At 39.0% G+C, this 22,067-nt stretch overlaps 1 pseudogene; it reads right to left on the bottom strand.

Annotated features, from left to right (window-relative positions):
• Positions 1-10,247: 10,247 nt before the first annotated feature.
• On the bottom strand, positions 10,248-21,727 carry LOC127439127 (gastrula zinc finger protein XlCGF57.1-like; annotated as a pseudogene).
• Between the last annotated feature and the right edge of the window lie 340 nt (positions 21,728-22,067).

The following is a 22,067-nucleotide window of genomic DNA, read 5'->3' on the forward strand; positions in this document are numbered from 1 at the left end:
AGAAGTGCGGATTGACGGTCTCAGACGCGGAGGCAACTGAGATTCGTCCTCCACCCCCTGGATTGAGGCGAGTCACTACGCCACCACGAGGACTGGGAATTGGGCATTCCAAATTGGAGAGCAAATAAAAAAAAGAAAGGCCAAGCTGCAATGTTTAACTTATTCGATTTTAAAAGGACAACCTGTATATTTAAATAAGAATTTTTATTTTTTTAGCTGAAATATATCCATTAGGTCACGTGTGTGGAACGTTGTATTTTACTATTTGAGACTTTTGAGACTTTTTGAATGAGCGCACGAGACGTACATTTCTCACGCAAAAACCATTCCCTGGCGCAGCGTGCGCTCAAGATTTGGCGGGATTCTGAGGTAAAACCTCCTAATACATTTATTTAGCTGTACGTGACTCGTGATTTGAATAACAGCAAATTAAGAAATATAAAAAGACAACATTGGAGGCTTATATTTGCATATATCTCACATTAATAAACGTAAATGCTTTAATTTGAAAATGTACTTTGAAAAAACATTTGCAATGCTATCTACCAGGTTGGACGTTGTAATGAGGTAAAACGTTGAAAGGGTACGTACTCTATGGTTTTCAAATTTTGGGTACCTTAAACCCACCAACATACGCTGTAATAAGTACGTGGAATTAGAACACTGTCGCAGCCTTTGCACAACTTTTGACAACGTATTTGTGCTAGCTGGGTTGTTCAACAACAATCTATGTTAACCTTAAACTCATATGTACATCATTTTAAACAGAACTGGCAAAAGTACTTTTAACTGAAATTAATTGCATTTTACATGGAAAGAAGAAATCGTTTTTTTTGGTATAGTCTTCCAGTAAAAAAAAAAACATCTAAACATTCTGAAAACATGACAAATTTCCTTGAGTAAATGTATGAAATGTATACAATTATACAATTTTATAAATGTATAAAAAAAAATTAAAACAATCTTGATTCAAAGGGAAAACATTTTTATTTTTCTTACCCAATTTGAAAATCGTTTTTTAATTTTGTTTATGCATAAACTCCATCGAATTTTGTTTGATTTCTCCGAAAACAAGACTTAGTGTGTTGTGCTGCTTCTAAAGTCATCTTTTTGTGTTTAAAGGATGTTTGGATATTTTTACCAGAAAACAAGAGCTTACTGCTGACAGATTTTTGAGAACAAATTACACAGTACAGACATACAGAAATGACCTAGATGTATTTTCATCTACACTGTTGGAACGTTTTTACAGTCAACAACTCTTAAGACTGTTTCAGCCTCTTCATCAACATCAACTGTTTCTGATCTCTTCAGAAACAACTACAATTAACAAAACTGAATTAACCCCACAAAACTGTCATAACAAAACGCTAGTTCACTGAACTGATACAGTGACCTCTTAATTTTAATTTGAACAAGAACAAACTTTAAACATGATAAAGCTCTTTTGGAAGAAACTCCATCTGTTTACTTGAAACTGTAGGTCCAGAAGATGAAAGTTGTTCACTGTGACTACTTTGGATGATGCTTTTTCAGATGACCCAGCAGTGAACCTACTTAGGTGAAACTCCTCCCACATGGAGGGCAGTGGTACGGCTTCTCTCCAATGTGGATCCTCTCATGTACTTTCAGAGTTCCCGACTGAGTAAATCTCTTGTTACAGTGTGAACACTTGAAAGGTTTTTCTCCAGTGTGAATTCTCTTTTGCTCTTTCAATCGGCCGGCTCTGGTAAAGGTCTTTTCACACTCAAAGCACATGTGATTCTTCACACCAGTGTGTATTTTCTGGTGCGCTTTCAAACTGTCCAGTCGTGCAAAACTCGTTATACAATCAGAACACACATACGGCTTCCCTTTTGCATGAACTTTCAGATGTTGTTTTAGTTCTCTTTGCAAAATAAAACTTTTCCCGTACTGATCACAGGTAAATTACCTTTCTCCAGTGATTACGCACATGTAATGTAAGACTGCTTGCCTGTGTGAATCTCTTTCCATATTGAGTACATGTGTACGGTTTCTCTCCAGTGTGAACTCGAATGTGTCTGTCAATGGCTGCTAATTGTGTGAAAGCCTTCTCACACAGAGGGCAGGCATAAGGCCTCACTCCCATATGAATCCTTTTGTGCAAGTAAAGGCAATTTTTATACCTGAAACTTTTTCCACACTGATCACAAAAGAATGGCTTCTCACCAGTGTGAACTCTTTTGTGATCTATGAGGTTTCTTTTACTTGTGAAACCCCTTCCACATTAAGCACATGAGAAAGTCTTCTCTCCAGTGGGAATTCTCATGTGTTCCTTTAGGTTTACTCTTTCAGGTGTGAAAGGTTTTCCTCCAGTGATGGAATGATGAAATTTCTCCTCCACTTCATTCAGTTCTTCGCTTTTCTCCACTTCCATCAGGCCTAAAATGAACATTTGAAGTCATCAAAAAATAAATTTGAGAGAAACAAAAAAGACAGGAAATTTAAATGAACCCTGATTTAATAATACAAAGAAACTGGGGCCTCATTTTCAGATTTGATCCTAAATTCAGCGGATTTGATCCACGTCAAAAGTGAAGAACAAGCAGGATTTATAAAGTCAGAAACTAATATGAAAATGTTTGAATGTATGCATCAACACCTGGTGTGCCAGTGAGCGCTGGCATTAAGTTGAGATGGGCATTTAGGACTAATAACAATCAGAGGAGTTGTAATAACAAGGCGATGTGAAACAGGAGATGTTAAACAGGTGAGGCAATTGCATTAAAAGGAGCCTCCAAAAAAAGTACTTCAAGTGCAAGGATGGGTCGAGGCTTGCCAATTTGCCAAAAGATACATCAGCAAATAATCCAGCGCTTTGAGAATGATGTTCACCAAAGACCAATTTTAAGGATTTTGGGCATTTCACCTATACAGCGCACAATATAGTTAAAAGATTCAAGGAATCTGTTCAAATCAAAATAAAAAGCCACTTCTGAATGCACGTAATCTCTGCTCCCTCAGACGTCACTGGATTAAAAACTGTCATGTGTCTGTAATGTTTATCATGACATGGGCTCAGGAATACTTCGGTAAACCTTTGTCAGTCAACACCATTCGCCGCTGCACCCACAGATGCAAGTTAACCTCACTATGCAAAGCAGAAGCTATACATCAACACTGTCTAGAAGTGCCGTCAACTTCTCTGGGCTTGGTCTCATCTGAGGTGGAAAGTAGAACAGTGGAATTGTGTTTTGTGGTCCGATTCTACATTTAAAATAGTTTTTGGAAAAAACAGTCATCGTGTTCCCCAGGACAAAGGGGAAAAGATCCGTCCAAGCTGTTATCAGAATGTATGGCACATTATAAATTGCAAATTGCAGCAACATATTCCCCGTACAATTGTGCAGCTGAAGACCTGCATAATGGACGAATGGGGGAAAATTCTGCTTGCTTAACATAAACTTATGTCTTCAGAGTCCAAACACTTTATAAGTGTTATTAGAAGAAATGGTGATGTTACACAGCGGTAAACACTCGACTGTCCCATCTTTTTTGGAACATGTTGCAATCATCTGATTTTAAATGAGTTTATATTCAAATAAATTAAATTAAATTGACAAGGTAAAACATAAGGTGTTGTTGTAGTGCTTTCAATATATCACAGGGTGAATAGAATTAACAAATCACTCCTTTTTGTTTTTATTAACTTTTTCCATACTGTCCCAACCTTTTTTGCAATTGGGGTTATACTGTATGTCAAGCTCATATGTTGGAGCGAGGAGAAGGAGAGATTAATTTAAAACATTGCTAAATCTTATTTTTTTTCTTCAATTTATCCATCAGCCTCTTGTCTTATGTTTTTGAGCACATAAATAAAAACAAATGATTTGACTAAAATATTAAAATGTAGCGTAATCAATGGCAAGAGTATAGCAGAAAAAGAACACGCATGTAGTTTATGCAGGACAGGACTGCTTGTAAACAAGCATGTAAACCTCTTTTTGGACTTACGGTTTAGCAAGAATATGGACATTGGTTGAAGAATGTGGTGTTACAATAAACGTGGTCAATGAATGGATTTATTATTGATAATGAAAATTAATAACTGATGATGAGTTGTTGAATAGGCTACAATATATGGGCAGAAACTGGAAGCTGCACTCAGTTTTGTTTTTTTTAAACTTGCCAACCACAAGAACAAGAACATTCCTTATGAATTAATAAATGAATGACAAACTTGGGTATGTGCTTTAACTGTATTCTTTCTCACCGTATTAGGATATTTGTAGATGTTCTGAAATGTGTCAGACTGCAATTCATACCAAAACGCAAGTACGCACTGCATTCTCAACGCTGCCACAAGGGGCACTATGGCGAGATTAGTGTGAACTATCCACCTCTAAGGTGAGTTTTATTTCTAGTCAACTACTGTCAAGGAGCAACAGTTTGAAGAGAATATTGCTGCGCATGTCAGTTAAAGTCAATATATTGATAGCAACTTACTACCTGAAAACAACACATATAGTTTAACGACACAGGTGTTTGAAGGTGACTCATAACTCTATGCCCACCCCCCCCAAACAGTAACACAAGAACACTCGTTAAGCATGTTCAACCGGACCGTGCTTATCTACTTGCCTAGAGTATGTTTCAGCCCTTAGATTGAGCAAGGTGAGATAAAGTTGGAACCCAATTGCAGTTTAATAAACAATAGCACAAAAAAAGCTTTTCCCCCCCCAAAATAAACATATGACTTGAGTAGGACGGCTCCTATGATCCCATGAACTTCTTAAAGCTCTGAGACCTTAATGTTCCTCGGCATCATTAATGAAAAATCAAGAATGGACACCAACCTCTTTGTTCCTCAGGATCTTCATGTCTCATTCTGCATGCTTCTGGATCACTTAGGTTCTCACTCTCCTCTTCATCAACTCTATCTTTGAAGACTTCAGTTGTTCCTGTTTGTTTGGATGCAGATCTTCACTGAAGGTGTGAAGTGTGATCACTGTGCGGCAGGAGCAGATCTGCAAAAAACAAAAATAAATCAGTTACTGAGTGTATAACAGTGTTTCTTCAACTTTGGACACTTTCATGTCCCAGGGGTTGATTTTCACTAACACGATCAGATTTCAACTTTTTTTTATACAGTTGTGGGCAAAAATATTGGCACCCTTGGTAAATATGAGCAAAGAAGGCTGTGAAAAATATGTCTTTATTGTTTATCCTTTTAATTTTTCATTTAAAATATTCACAAAAATCTAATCTTTAATTAAAGTAAACTAATTGAAAGGGTTTCAATTCTCATAATTAAAAAAATATTTTTCTCCAACGCATGTTTGCCACAATTACTGGCACCCCTAGAAATTCTTATGATTAAAATATATCTGAAGTATATTGCCATTCATATTTTACATTTTCAGTGCACCTCAAAACTGATGTGAAAACTTTTGACCAGGCCTTCATAATTTATTTTTGGTACTTTTTCAATTTTATGTACAGATTTGACTGTTTTAGCATTGTCCCAGACCCAGAGGTAAAAACAGGGAAAATGGGAAGTAGACGTAGACCGATATATATCGGTTTTACCGATTAATCGGTGCCGATAGTTGCTTTTTGGAACTATCATTACCGGCAAAAATCTATGGCAGTAGTTGCCGATAGTTTTTTCATCATTTCAAAATAAGAGTCCCTGGTGTGTTTCGGGGTTGTTTATACTTAAAAGTCCCATGTTATGCACAAATCTCTGAGTCTTCTGGTTATTTGGGGGATTTTGGTTGAAAAATACACTGCATCTAGTTTTGTATTTATTTATGACTCTTTGTCTGTGCATGTCATAGTAAGGAAAAAGGACATTTTTTGACATTCTATACATTTTAGAAAACGATCGGCCGATTAATCGGTTATCGGCCTTTCCCACCACCTTAGTTATCGGTATTGGCAAAATCCACTATCGGTCGACCTCTAATGGGAAGCATGATTTTCTAATTACTGGACTATAAAATTACCATAATTAAACCTACTTATTACTTTAAAAATCAAGGAAACCTTGACGATGATGAAGTGTCATCCCACATTCAATATTTATAACCTCGGATAACATATTTATATCCACAGACAATGTTTAGTAAGCCTTATACTTGTATTATATGCATTTAAAATAACTGTCGCTTACGACAACATATATTGAATCAACTGTCCAGTAACACATACCACAGTTTTGTGTTAACATTTAACGTTAATCGACTGAGCACCACGACTGCTCTGATGACTCGTTTGCAGACTGATCGAGAAGTGACGACAATGATCATTTTAGCAAATTTAAAATAATCAAAAGGCTACAAAAACCATTCATAACGTAAAACAAGCAATCAAAATAATAATCTCTGGAATATTAACATATCCGCTACATGTTGAGTACACTAACAGAAAGACAAGTACGGATGCTGACGATGCCCCTTAGAGGACAGGGAGCGAATTTATTTTCTGAAATAGTTCCCGCGCAACCACAAAACTTCACATGGTTTTACTGCAGTGTTTTAATCGTGATATTTGTGGTAAACCATATTATTATTACAAGAAACTAAAAATGATACAAATTATAATCATAAAATAAAAATGAAACCAAAAGAAAAATCTAGCTAGTTTTGGTTAATACCATCATTATTAATTGGTGGCACATGGCATGGTTACTGCAGTTTTACTACAGTGAAACCATGGTCAATTTTCATAAACATAATTATTTGTATTTTTTTTGGCAGAATGATTATGATTTGCATTACGGTTGTTTTGGTTTTCATGTATTATTACTATGGTTTTACTAAGAATAGCATTGTTAAATTATGGTTACTGTAGTAAAACAATGGTTAATTTTCATAAGGGATGGACAAAGGTATGTAAACTATTGGTTCACAGACCCACTTCGTCACAAAATAACCATTAATAATTTTCCCTGCGAGACATTAACATTTTATTTGTAAAAAATGCCCATATAAATCAGCACATTTCATCATGGGGAAAGAAAAATAAAAGTTTTTCAGTTAAAGATATCACTACAAAGTGGTTTGCTCAATTCTAATAATCTAGTAACAGCAAAACAGTTTACAAACACTAAATATACAAGTACTCAAAGCATAATTACTCTCTCTGACCCTGAATGTGTTTCCCTTTCTACTGAGTGTCTAACTTAATAAAAGTGGACTGGTTTTTCTTAAGGTAAGATTTAGGGTTGTTAGCAATCTCAAGGTTTGTGTTAGGATTATTAAATTAAAAATGTGTACTATCAACAACAAAACCAATTACTGTAAATAACTCAATATAAGATTCTGTGCCCTTTTAATGTCATGCTATTAGCACACTATACCATACAGTTCAGTGTCCTTGGTTATAAGACAAATAAACACATAAATAAATGATAATGAATTAATCCTCCCTATTCAAGCAAGAACTAGCACACATCCCAGCTTGATATTTGCAAATGAATTGACATGATTTCCATAAACATGTTTTCATGCACACCAACAGACTAAACGATGAACGTTGCTCACTGCGACAACTGTGGGCAACACTTTTCATATGACTCAGTAGTTGACATGAGAGGGTGAAACTCCTGCTACATGGACGGCAGTGGTACGGTTTCTCTCCAGAGTTGGTTTTCTCATGTGCTTTCATGTGAGACGACTGAGTGAATCTCCTGTCACAGAGTGAACACTTGTACGGTTTTTCTCCAGTGTGAATTCTCTGGTGCTCTTTCAACTGACAGAGAGTAATAAAAGCCTTCCCACACTCAAAGCACACATGAGCTTTCACACCAGAATGTACTTCCTCATGCTTTTTTAAACAGTCCACCCGTGCAAAACTCTACAAGTGAGGCTTCTCATTTGTGTGAACTCTCAAGTGTCTCTTTAGCGCTGATGCTGAAATAAAATTCTTATCACATTGATCACAATTAAATGGCTTAACTCCAGAGTGAGAGCGTCCATTAAGACTGCTTGCATGTATAAAACTCTTTCCACATTGATGACGTGTGTGGCCTCTCTCCATTGTGGATCGTCAAGTGTTTCTTTAGGTTTTCAAAACGTGTGAAAGTCTTTCCACACTGATGGCACGTATGCACCTTCTCCCCACCGTGGTTCGCCAGGTGCCTCTTAAGGTTTTCGATACGTGTGAAAGTCTTCCCACACCGATAGCACATGTGTGGTTTCTCTCCAGTGTGGGTTGTCATGTACCTCTGAAAGTTCTCTTCAAAGTGAACTCTTACGTGCCTGTTAGGCTTTGCTTACGTTTAAGTCTTTCCACAATGAGGGCAGATGAAAGAACTTGTGGCTTCTGTTTGTTGAGTGCTGTTTTGCAAGAAAGTCAGTTCAGTCTGTAAGCAACACACAGATGTTTCTCCTCCACTTCACTCAGTTCTTCACTTTTCCCCATCACTTCCATCAGGTCCAGAATGAACATATCGAAATCGGCAAAATTTAAAGAGACGTAATAAATGAAATGCAATGAAAATAAGTAACAGTGAACAGGGCAGTCCTACAGAAAATGTCAACCATACCATAGAAAATTCAAGTTTAAATCAAAGGAACAGAACCATTTTTAAACTGTTTATTTAGGTCTATATTGTACTGTACTATAGTGCTATTATGGACTTTTTATGAAACTGCATTGTTTATCCACCTTTTATAAGGGCGCACCACTAATAAAACAACATTTTTTAAAAAGACGTATTTCATGGTTACAAACGAGTGGTCAAATGTCTCTTTATTTTCACTTATGTGAACAATAAAAAATTTCCAGCAAGACAAGGAATTATCTGAGAAATATACACACTTACCATGTCATAGCAGCGCTTGTTCTTTTACCAAGATAATTCAGATAGATCTCAGACTCTTGCTTTGATCTGTGATGTATTTCAAGATTTCTGCATCTATAGCTAACATTTGGGAAGGGGTCATTTTGACAGGCTTTGCTATTTGATTTGTAATTTGCAAAACGTTGCTGTGCTGCTCGGCGTATATCCCTCACACGGCCGCAAGAGGTCGCGCTCACTCACTTTGACTGAAGCGGTCAATGTTAAAACAGCCTGTTGTTGTGTAGTTACTATTCAAGGCCATAAATATGGTGGGGGAACTTGTCTAAACTGAAGCTTTCTGATGCCTGGACTCTATCTGCAAGGGTTTATGATTAACATCCAAATTTGAATAGCATGCACAACTGCTGGACAAAGTTATGAGAGTTTTGCTGCATTTTCATATTGGCATATTGCATGTCAATTCTCTATCCCTATATCATTTGCTGGGTTTGACTATTTCAAAGCCCTTTTGTTATTTCCAATGCTTTCTAACTATAATTACAAATCGTGTTAGCTGCTTTCTTTGTTCTTCAGCATCGTTAATAAGCTCATCCGTTCCAGAGTGGTCAAACGACTCGTGAGTCGGTTCGTTTGAACCTTAAAAAAAAAAAAAGAATCCATTGGCGAATCGGACATCATTACAAGAATCGGCCTGCTTTGTCTTTATTCCAGCTTTATTCTAGTTTCTTTATTTGCTTTGTGCTATAACGATAGTGTGTGCCATTAGATTAGAAACAGAGAGAGGACATATATTTTTGTCTTACACTAAGTGGATTTTGAAGAGGGTCGGTCAGTGTCTATCTCTCATTTATAGTCCCATTCAAGAGTGAAATTCACGCGTCCACAAAGTGCAGTTCAAACTACATGCGCTCTGAATAAATGTGTCAAAAATGAATAAATGATACTTTTAAGCCAGTTAGTGGCTTAATCAAGAGAGTTTTTGAATCAGTGGAAACTGACACCAGAACAGTTTGAAAAGCTTAATTTCTTCCACCTCCATATACAGCATCAGAAGGCAACTAAGAAAACACATCACCAGCCTGAAACATCACTCTTCTTCTTCTTCTTCTTCTTCTTCCGGTTTAATAGTCGCTCACTTTTTGTGAGCATTACCGCCACCTACTAACATTAAATGAATTACAGGGGGTAGTATCACATTTGATTTAATTCTTGGTGAAATATAAATACATTTATAATTATAGATTAAGAGACCATTCCAAAATGTTCTTAAATCAGCATCTCTACTTGTATGGCAGCAATTCCAGTGTCTGTTGAACTCCAACACAAGCACACCTCATTCTGCTTAATGAGTACTGATTACTGTGGGTAATGACCGTCAGTGTTTTTACTCTCAGGCCATTTTCCATATGAACAATTAAACTGCCTTCAGGACTCCCCCACAGCGCACTAATGTCAATAAATATCTCATGTACATATGTAAATCATGTCACTCATTTAATTAACTGTACATACCCCTACCTTGCACATACATTACCACTTGCACATGTGCTTACGCCATTCTATGTTATATGTCCTATTATTTGCATGTCTGTTTATACTCTTACCTTGTTTTATATTCTGTGTCTCACTGTGATGTCAAAAAATGTGATAGCCACATTATGTAAACGTATTTCTTATGTTTAATACGTTTTGGATATTGAACTCAAGTTCATAGGTTTTCAAAAAATTAAAGTAATCCACTGTCTTGACTACTTTTGAGTTTTGTCTGGGTTTTTCAATGTTCATTTAACTCATGTCTGTAAGTTATAAGTTGAAAAAGAGGAAGGGGGAGGCGGGGTGTTACCGAGCTGGAAATACAGAGAAGTTGCCGCCTTTTTGAGTGAGCTGGAGTAGATACACTTCTGTTGAGTTACACAAAGACGGCGAGGAGGTGAGTTCGTATTTTTTAATTCGTGTTGATAAAATGTAACAACGTTGCCACTTTCTTGCGTGGTGAAAAGCGAATGTGACTGCGCCAGTTCTTTAAAACATGGAGAAACCTGGATATTATTCTAATGAAATTAATGACTTTATTAGCACCTGTTGTCCTACTAGGAATGACTTCCCAAGCCAGTGTTAAAGCTTGTGTAACATTGTTCTTGTTAAAACTAATTTGATATTTTTAAGCGGATAAGTTCATGTAAGTTCATTCAGTGTAAATATGGAAACTGGCAAACATGCCTTATTAGTCAAGATGAGAAATAAATTTGAAGTGTTTCTTAAAGGGCCCTGGGTAGCTCAGAGAGTATCGACGTTGACTACCACCCCTGGAGTCGCGAGTTTGAATCCAGGGTGTGCTGAGTGACTCCAGCCTAAGCAACCAAATTGACCCGGTTGCTAGGGAGGGAAGAGTCACATCCTCATTTGGGGTAACCTCCTCGTGGTTGTGATTAGTGGTTCTCGCTCTCAATGGGGCGTGTGGTAAGTTGTGTGTGGATCGTGGAGAGTAGCATGAGCCTCCACATGCTGTGAGTCTCCGCGGTGTCATACACAACAAGTCACGTGATAAGATGCGCGGATTGACGGTCTCAGAAGCGGAGGCAACTGAGACTTGTCCTCCACCACCCGGATTGAGGTGAGTAACCGCACCACCATGAGGACCTACTAAGTAGTGGGAATTAAATACAAGACGTAACCATTTTTATTTAGGATTAACTTGATTGTAATTTTCTTGCAGACGAGGAGACATTCTTGCACTCATAAAAAAATAATAATCAACATTAATTTTTGTCCAAGCAAGAACTAGCACATATTGCAGCTTGACAGATTTTTGTGAATTCATTACAAAGTACAAATACTAGCATGTGAAAGTATTAATTATCTCATAGCAAATTTGTCTTTCAACAACTACGATTCATAAAATTCAGTTATCTCTACAAAACGTGGCATTTCAGAGCAACACACTAACAACAAGAACTTCAGTATATGAAAGTTTAGCAAAGTACCATTAGATGATGTAGCACTTTTTGGAGAAGCTCCATTGTTGAAAGTAACCCTGTTATATTGATAGCATTAGACCTCAAGATGATTTTTGCTCACTGAGACTTGTTTTCAGATGTTTCATTAATTTTTTATCAAGTGAAACTCTTCCCACATGTAGTGCAGTGTTATGGCTTCTCTCCAGTGTGGATTCTTTCATGTGGTTTTAGGTGAGATGACTGAGTGAATCTCTTGTGACAGTGCGATCACGTGTAAGGTTTTTCTCCAGTGTGAATTCTCTGGTGCTTTTTCAAATCGCCACCTGTAGCAATGTCTTCTCACAGTCTTCTGGTGTGCTTTTACATCCACCAGATGTGAAAAACCCTTTCCACAAATAGAACAGAAAAGATGCTTCTACTTTTTATGAACTTTCAGGTGTCTTTTCAGAGCTGATTCCACAATAAGTTTTACCGCACTGATCACAGTTAAATGATCTTTCTCCAGTGTGAGAGAGCAGATGACCGTGGAGAATTTGTGACCTTTTGAAACTCTTTCCACACTGATCACATGTGTGGCTTCTCTCCAGTATGGATTCTCATGTGATTCTCGAGTACTACTTTATGTGTGAAACTCATTCCACACTGATCACATGTGAAAGGTTTGTCTCTAGTGTGAACACTCATGTGCCTGCAAAGGCCTTTTTTATATGCAAAACTCTTTCCACACTGAACACATGTGAAAGGTTTCTCTCCGGTGTGAACTCTACTGTGGATCTTAAGGGATTCTTTATGTGTGAAACTCTTTCCACACTGATCACATGTGTGCGGCTTCTCTCCAGTGTGAACTCTCATGTGCCTCCAAATGCCTTTTTTACACGAGAAACTCTTTCCACACTGAACGCATGTGAAAGGTTTCTCTCCAGTGTGAACTCTAATGTGGATCTTCAAGGTTTCTTTTTGGTTGAAACTCTTACCACACTGATAGCATACGAGAGGTTTCTCTCCAGTGTGAACTCTCATGTGGCTTTTCAAGGTTTCTTTTTGGTTGAAACTCTTTCCACACTGATCACACGTGTACGGCTTCTCTCCGGTGTGGATTCTCATGTGGCTCTTCAAGGTTTCTTTTCGTATGAAACTCTTTCCACACTGATCACATGTGTACGGTTTCTCTCCAGTGTGAACTCTCATGTGAAACTTAAGGTTTTCTTTGTGTCTGAAACTCTTTTCACACTGATCACATGTGTACGGCTTCTCTCCAGTGTGAATTCTCATGTGATCCTTAAGGTTTCTTTTACACGCGAAACTCTTTCCACACTGATCACATGTGTGCAGCTTCTCTCCAGTATGAACACTCATGTGGTTCTGAAGGCCTTTTTTAGATGCGAAACTCTTTCCACACTGATCACATATGTGCGGCTTCTCTCCAGTATGAACTCTCATGTGCCTCTTAAGGTTTGTTTTTTGTCTGAAACTTTTTCCACACTGATCACATGCGTGCGGTTTCTCTCCAGTGTGAACTTTCATGTGTTTCTGAAGGGTTTCTTTTTGTGTGAAACTCTTTTCACACTGATCACATTTGAACGGTTTCTCTCCAGTGTGAACTCTTAAGTGTCTCTGAAGGGTTTCTTTTTGTGTGAAACTCTTTCCACACTGCTGGCATGTAAAAGGATTCTTGTCAGAATGAATTCTTATGTGCCTCTTAATGCTTTTTTTATGTCTGAAAGTCTTTCCACACTGATCACATGCATGTGCTTTCTCTCCAGTGTGAACTCTCATGTGGCTCTCAAGGGTTTCTTTATGTGTGAAAGTCTTTCCACAATGAGGGCAGGTGAAAGTATTTATGGCTTTTGTTTGTTGAGTTCTGTTTTGTATGAAATATTCAGTCTGTGAGCAACTTAAAGATGTTTCTCCAGTGATGAAATCATGATGTTTCTCCTCCACATCACTCAGTTCTTCACTTTTCACTTTCACGTCCATCAGGTCTAGAATGAACAGATAAAATCATAGAGACAAATGTGCAATGAAAATAAATAATAGGGCAATTCCACTGAAATGTCAAGTACATTTTTAAGCAAAACCCCTTTAAATTGTTCTTTTAGGTCTATATTTTACTGTATTATAATGCTATAATGGAATGTACAAATTTGAGTTGTTTATCCACCTCACGAGGTGTGCACCATTTCTATAAAAAAAAGAGAGAGACTGTTTTCTAGAATAATAAACAGCTGTTAGCACATTGATGTTATCACGTTTTAGTGCTGTGTCACGTCCGTAATGTTTTATAGGTTAGGTTTTTGTCACTCACAACAATATTCATTCAAATATGTTGATACTTTCTGTACAATGTAAACTTATGTTGATGAGAAGTATGAAGAACAAATGGTCTCCCTTCTTTACTTTAAACTCATATAATAATGCGTTACTGTCGTGATGGTTACGGGTGCTTCAAATCAAATCATATGGATATCGGGAGAATCACAAAAACAGCCACCGTTCATTCTTTTACCATGACAATCCATGATCGCTGACTATTACTTTGATCTGTGACGTATTTCATGCTTTCTGCATCTATAGCCAATATTTAGGAAGGGATCATTTTGACAAGCTTTGCAATTTGAATTGTATTATGAAAAACGTCTCCAGTTACACATGTAACCTCGGTTCCCTGAGATGAGGGGAACGAGACATTGCGGTGAAACACTTTTGGGCAATTCCTTCACCAACGACCTAGTTGAAGCCCTTGTATCATAACGCCAATCGCATGATTAGCAATGGTGTTTCATCCCCGCCCTTTTAGGCGTGCATTTGCCCTATGTAAGCGCGCTCTCAATCACCATTTCTTTAGAAGTTTTCTGACTGAAGGACAAGAACGAATCGCTCAAACCTCGAAATTCTGAAGTAGTAGTGGGGCCAGGTTTCACAATGTCTCGTTCCCTTCATCTCAGGAAACCAAGGTTACATGTGTAACTGGAGACGTTCCTTATCAATTGCGATGAATCACTTTTGGGGAGTCCAATCACACCATACTACATAACGCCATACTGTAGATGCACCAGGGTATAAACACTTAGAAGAATATGTATATGAGGTCACAGGCCCATTGCGCAGTGACTTATTATAATATTTCTTTAAGTGTGTATGAAAATGAATAACCCCACATGGTGAAAACCAGCCGGGAAGTTAATCTTAATCTGAGGATCAATAGGGGCCTGGGTAGCTCAATGAGTACTGCCACTGACTACCACACCTGGAGTCGCGAGTTTGAATCCAGGGCGTGCTGAGTGACTCCAGCCAGGTCTCCCAAGCAACCAAATTGGCCTGGTTGCTAGGGAGGGTAGAGTCACATGGGGTAACCTCCTCGTGGTCGCTATAATATGTGGTTCTCGCTCTCGGTGGGGCTCGTGGTGAGTTGTGCATGGATGCTGTGGAGAATAGCGTGGGCCTCCACACGCGCTACGTTTTGAGATTGAGATTCGTCCTCCACCACCCGGATTGAGGCAAGACACTATGCCAAAATGAGGATGAGGGGAGAAAAGTGGAGGAAAAAAAATCTGAGGATCTAGGAGTCATATAATACACACAGTATAATTAACCCCTTCATAACTATAGGTAGGGAGGGAGGTTTTATTCTTATTGGAAGTGCTTGTGACTTCTAGTAGGAGTAAATTGGATAGCAACTGACACAGGTAGTTGTATTAAAATTATAACCGGTAGCCTGCCTGTAATAAGGAGCTTGGGCTCACCCGCTGGGTGTTGGAATAGTAAGCTCTCTAAACAGAGAGGACTCGCAAAGCGATGGAAGCCACATCTAGGTTATAAAACCTTGCAAAGGTGTTCTGCGAAGACCATCCTGCTGCAAAGCATATATCCTGTAGTTATACACCGTTTGTCCATGCCCATGAAGGGGCCATGCCTCTAGTTGAATGCGCTTTTACGCCAATAGGGCATCTCAGGCCATGTGATTCATAAGCTAGGGCGATCGCATCAACGATCCGGTGAGAGAGCCTTTGCTTGGAAATGGACATGCCTTTTGTGCCTCTTCCATAACAAACAAAGAGCTGATCTGACAGTCTAGACTGGCAAAACAAACAAATGCATCGACTGCTCCTCATCCAAATTAAATGGTGGGGGAAAGAAGGCTTGTAGGTGGACCACTTGAGCCCTGAAGGGCATGGATAGAACCTTAGGCACATATCCTTTCTGGATTGACAGCGGCTTTTGAAAGACCCAGCCCAAATACCAGGCATGAGCTGTCAACCGACAGTGCCTGCATATCACCCACCCATTTAACTGAGGCCAGGAGTGCGGTCTTAGGGAAAGCACACACAACTCAACAAATTCCTATTGTTCAAACGGGGGGCTTGTGAGTACCTTCAGCACCAAGTTTAAATCCCAAGTTGGGACTGTAGCAGGGCGAGGGGGTTTAGGGGCCTCACTCCCTTAAGGAACTGAAAAATAGAACATGTCTGCCCATGGAGAAGCCAGTCTCCGGGGAGTGGTATGCCGACATAGTTGCTACCTAAGCGTCGATGAAGTGAGAGCCGCATTCAGCTGCTCTTGGAGGAACGCAAGGATCTCAGCTATGGAGCAGTTCACTGAGTCTTCACCACGTGAAGAGCACCAATATGTAAACACATGCCACATACCGCATAGAGGCGCATCGCGGACAGTGCTGTAGCTTGCAGAATGACATTCACCCCAGCGGGGCGTGGCATTTCTGTGAGCTACCACTGTCATTCGTCTGATCGAATCAGAACGTGGTGATTCGCTACCTCGGAATGCAAAGCCTTCAAGGCTAAGAGACAGCTAGTATTTCCAGACGACTGAAGAGCTAGGCGCCCGCTGCACAGTGCACATTAGCCTGCGCTGAACACATCTATGATTACCACCTTTTGCCGGAAGACCTGACCCAGCATGATGCTGTTAAAAGTTTGGAGCTGTCCAAGGTGCTAGAGCAGCCAGACAGCAGCGAGTTATGCCAATGCACATGCGCCCTGGTGCCAGGCTTGCTGCCAGCATTGGAGATCTCATGCAAAAGACCTAACAATGCAATCGTGGATGCTCTTCACCCAGTTTGACATTGCCATTTGTACAGCCTAGGCCTCAGAGTAGTAAATTCCTGTGTTCGCCCAACAGAGCCTCTGATCGGGCAAATAACAGCCCATCATAGAATGTGCACACCGCTCAGCTTCAACAGAGCGAGCGCTGCATCGATACACTTCGAGAGTGTGGAGAGCCAAGGAAAGGACTCTGAATTAATAAGCTGTTCCCTCAAATGCGAATCTCAAAACAGCCTGAGACGAGGGCGCAACTCGGCCATGAAAGTACGCTTGCATCCTTTAGATTTATTGACGCAAATCAGCTCAAGGGCAGATGTGTGGTAAGATCTGTTTTTGAGATACTGTTTTCAATGGCCACTTGCGAGTGTGCGATTCAAGCGTCTCTGATCTAATATGGGCTGAAGCCCGCCATCTTACCCTGAAATGGAAGACATCGGCTGTACAACCTTTGTGTACACCGCAGTTCGGAACAATCTCTATCAAGTTATCTGCGAGGAGATTGTGAGTTCCTGCGTGCAACATAGACCATAGATGACCAAACGCCATAATCGAGATAACGGGTGCATCGGTAAAATAAGTGTGAAGGGCTTCTTCGAGTGCCTCGTGCAGTGTAATAAGTGCTTTTCTCTTTTGAGAACATCCTTTATTTTAACACAACACTCAGAAGCAACATTCTGTGTAATATCCCAGTCCCAACGAACTCCCGCAGGGAGAGGGAGAGAAATGAGAATGAGCGCTTTTCTCTTTTTTTTGTAAGAATCATACTTTAATTAACACATCACACGTAAACAACATGTTTAACATCCCGGCAGGCGGGAAGTGAACAGCGCATGATTTGTATTTTCTTCTCATACAGCGAATGCTTTCTCTTTGTGAGAACATTCTTATGTGAACACCACACACAGAAATATATTTGTGTAAGCTCTGGCGGGGAATGAGCAGCATGTGAATGTGTGTGTGCATCTCTTGCAACAAGCGCTTTCCCTTTTGTGTGAGAACATTGGTTGTGTGAACAGAAAACACAGAAACACATTTGTATATATGTGTTTATATATATATAATTATACATGTATAACAAATTTCAAATAAAAGTAGTGCAATTCATGGAGTAAAACACAGCAACCGTTATAATAAACTCAAGCTAACTTACACTGAGATGACTCTAGAAAATGTATTTACAAGATACAGGTGCATCTCAATAAATTAGAATGTCATGGAAAAGTTTATTTATTTCAGTAATTCAACTCAAATTGTGAAACTCATGTATTAAATAAATTCAATGCACACAGACTGAGGTAGTTTAAGTCTTTGGTTCTTTTAATTGTGATGATTTTGGCTCACATTTAACAAAAACCCACCAATTCACTATCTCAACAAATTAGAATACATCATAAGACCAATAAAAAAAACATTTTTAGTGAATTGTTGGCCTTCTGGAAAGTATGTTCATTTACTGTATATGTACTCAATACTTGGTAGGGGCTCCTTTTGCTTTAATAACTGCCTCAATTCGGCGTGGCATGGAGGTGATCAGTTTGTGGCACTGCTGAGGTGGTATAGAAGCCCAGGTTTCTTTGACAGTGGCCTTCAGCTCATCTGCATTTTTTGGTCTCTTGTTTCTCATTTTCCTCTTGACAATACCCCATAGATTCTCTATGGGGTTCAGGTCTGGTGAGTTTGCTGGCCAGTCAAGCACACCAACACCATGGTCATTTAACCAACTTTTGGTGCTTTTGGCAGTGTGGGCAGGTGCCAAATCCTGCTGGAAAATGAAATCAGCATCTTTCAGCAGAAGGAAGCATGAAGTGCTCCAAAATTTCTTGGTAAACGGGTGCAGTGACTTTGGTTTTCAAAAAACACAATGGACCAACACCAGCAGATGTCATTGCAACCCAAATCATCACAGACTGTGGAAACTTAACACTGGACTTCAAGCAACTTGGGCTATGAGCTTCTCCACCCTTCCTCCAGACTCTAGGACCTTGGTTTCCAAATGAAATACAAAACTTGCTCTCATCTGAAAAGAGGACTTAGGACCACTGGGCAACAGTCCAGTTCTTCTTCTCCTTAGCCCAGGTAAGACGCCTCTGACGTTGTCTGTGGTTCAGGAGTGGCTTAACAAGAGGAATAAGACAACTGTAGCCAAATTCCTTGACACGTCTGTGTGTGGTGGCTCTTGATGCCTTGACCCCAGCCTCAGTCCATTCCTTGTGAAGTTCACCCAAATTCTTGAATCGATTTTGCTTGACAATACTCATAAGGCTGCGGTTCTCTCGGTTGGTTGTGCATCTTTTTCTTCCACACTTTTTCCTTCCACTCAACTTTCTGTTAACATGCTTGGATACAGCACTCTGTGAACAGCCAGTTTCTTTGGCAATGAATGTTTGTGGCTTACCCTCCTTGTGAAGGGTGTCAATGATTGTCTTCTGGACAACTGTCAGATCAGCAGTCTTCCCCATGATTGTGTAGCCTAGTGAACCAAACTGATAGACCATTTTGAAGGCTCAGGAAACCTTTGCAGGTGTTTTGAGTTGATTAGCTGATTGGCATGTCACCATATTCTAATTTTTTGAGATAGTGAATTGGTGGGTTTTTGTTAAATGTGAGCCAAAATCATCACAATTAAAAGAACCAAAGACTTAAACTACTTCAGTCTGTGTGCACTGAATTTATTTAATACACGAGTTTCACAATTTGAGTTGAATTACTGAAATAAATGAACTTTTCCACGACATTCTAATTTATTGAGATGCACCTGTATATCCCTTGAACATGTGAAGAATTACCTACTGGATTTTATTCCAACTCCCTAAAACTCGTTTTAATGTCTGCGTTTTTTTTTCCTTGACCACAAAATATTGAACAGCAGGGGGTTTAATTCGCATTGTGTTTATTGCTTTTAAAATATCGCTTGCTCTCAGATCATAAAGTGTTCCTTATTCAATAGCATGTTCTGCCGATGGACCTGACAATTTACAGTCATTATCACACAATCAATGTACTATTTGTATTTAAAAATGTGATTCCCAAAAACATAAACTACATAAATTATGAAGACGTAAAATATAACAGCGCACTAGCATAACTGTCCAAATTAATCCAGTTTAGAGACATTTCACTTTTTTACCTTGAAAAGCCTTTTGAAAAGTCAATCCCTTTTTTCTACCAATAAACACGTTTAAACGGGGAAAATGAGATACAGGTTGGGCCGAAAATTGAATTGAATCATTTTCAAATAGAAACTAGACAAACTGAGCAATGGGAGTGGGGAACGAAAGTTATGAATCGAAGAACAAATCGTCAGTAGTATATTGTGGAGAGCAAAAATGACACATACACACTGATAAAACCAGCATCCATTTACTTCCCAACCACTGCCCCATGCATTGATGTAATGCTAGTAAAGTAAAGTTTTGTCTTTTGAAGTCTGTCACGCACCCTCCCTCTCTTTAGGATGCACATGCATTATCTCGCACTCAAAAAAGTACTTGATGAATGAGTGTCCCACATACATGTGTAAGGTAGGCAATTGGTTCTTAAGAAAGCCAATTCACTGATTTGAGCCAATCACAACGTCCTGTTCGAAAAGATATGCAGTCGATAGGACAAAAGAGTCTATTCCTATCTAGAGTCGACTCCAATTCTATGGCTTGTCAGAGTCAAGGAATCGACTCTTTTGGAGTTGACTCCCCATCCCTAATACAAGGCCATATTGCAATTTCAATCGTAATTTGATTCAATTCATAATACTGCCTTGATGGGCATTATACAGATATCTCAAGAGTTCAAAATATGCCAGTGTCCTGGAAATATATTCTACCTATTAGGATGTGCAACCAACACCATATTTGCATAGTTTTTGGGGTAGGCAGGGGCGTAGTTTCCAGGGGGAAACTAGCAAGTACAGCCCGTACCATGATCAATGGAAACATGTAAATGCTTCTCGTATATGTTTCAACATGTTTGTAAAGCTGATCTTTATAAGATGTTTAGCAGATGTTAATTAGATTGTGATGCTTTTCAGATGAAAGGATCTAAAACAGACATCTCGGAGATGTACGTGTTACCACATCTGGGCAGTTTCACACCCTGAGAGCACACATTCATCACCTAGACGTCTATTTGATGTGTGTGATTACATCTGGAAGACGTATTTTTTAGGTTGTTTGCTGATCTGCAATATGTCTAAAAGACGTTTCCTCTCAGATGTCAATAAGATGTTCAGCAGATGTCTTTGAGACGTTTATGATTAAAACTGTTTGCAAATCTGATCTTTTTAAGATGTTTAGCAGATGTTATTTAGGATGTGATGCTTTCCAGATGAAAAGATCTAAAACAGACATCTCAGAGACATATGTTTGCTATCTGGGCAGCGTTTTCCCCTTATAATTGCTTTTTATAATTGTCACATAGTGCATTTTCCCCATTATTTTTGTTACGTTTATCAATCTATTGGGGGCTCAGTGAAGAATCGGTTCAAAAGAGTGAGCCATTAGAGAATCGGACATCCTTATTATGGAGTAATTTACAAACGATTCACGAACCTGTTCGGTGGAACCAAATGAAAGAATCGGTTCATAAGAACAGTTCGTTCGCGAATCGACCCGCTTGGTCTTATTCGGTTTCTTTTATTCGCTTTCTGCTGGTGATGTAAGATCGTGTGTGCAGTGAGATAAAGAGAGAAACACAGAGAGGACATATTTTTGTCTGACACTTACTGGATTTTGAAGAGGGTCGGTCAGTGTCTTTATCTCTCATTTATAGTCCCATCTAAAATAGCTCCGGTATGATGATGAAGCAGTTGAAATTGACGCAATCATAAAAGTGCAGTTCAAACTATATGCGCTCCGAACAAACCAGTTTATAATAATGATATTAAACGAGAACAACATGAAAGCACTTGTCAATAGACTAAAACATCACTCTTCTTCTGGTGGTTTCATGGCCACTCTCTCCTTGTAAGCATTAACGCCACCTACTGAACATTACAGGGGAGACAGGACTAGCGCCAAACATTTTAAAGGTGCACTCAAGTCATTTTTCATCATTAAAATAGTTCTACTTCTAAAGCTATAAATAATAATTTCGAAACATGTGCATAAAATAATGACTATTCACATAAAGACAGTCATATCAGTACCCTTATAAAAGTTGTTTTATTCTACATGGAGAGGGTCCCATCAGGAGGGCTGCCATGTTATGGTCACATGACCAGTCCAGAAAACGACTTGCTTAATCTCACTAACCACTCTGTTATTGGACACTTTCACTTATGGATTG

This window comes from Myxocyprinus asiaticus, chromosome 50 (assembly GCF_019703515.2).
Source record: "Myxocyprinus asiaticus isolate MX2 ecotype Aquarium Trade chromosome 50, UBuf_Myxa_2, whole genome shotgun sequence".
Classification (NCBI taxonomy): domain Eukaryota; kingdom Metazoa; phylum Chordata; class Actinopteri; order Cypriniformes; family Catostomidae; genus Myxocyprinus; species Myxocyprinus asiaticus.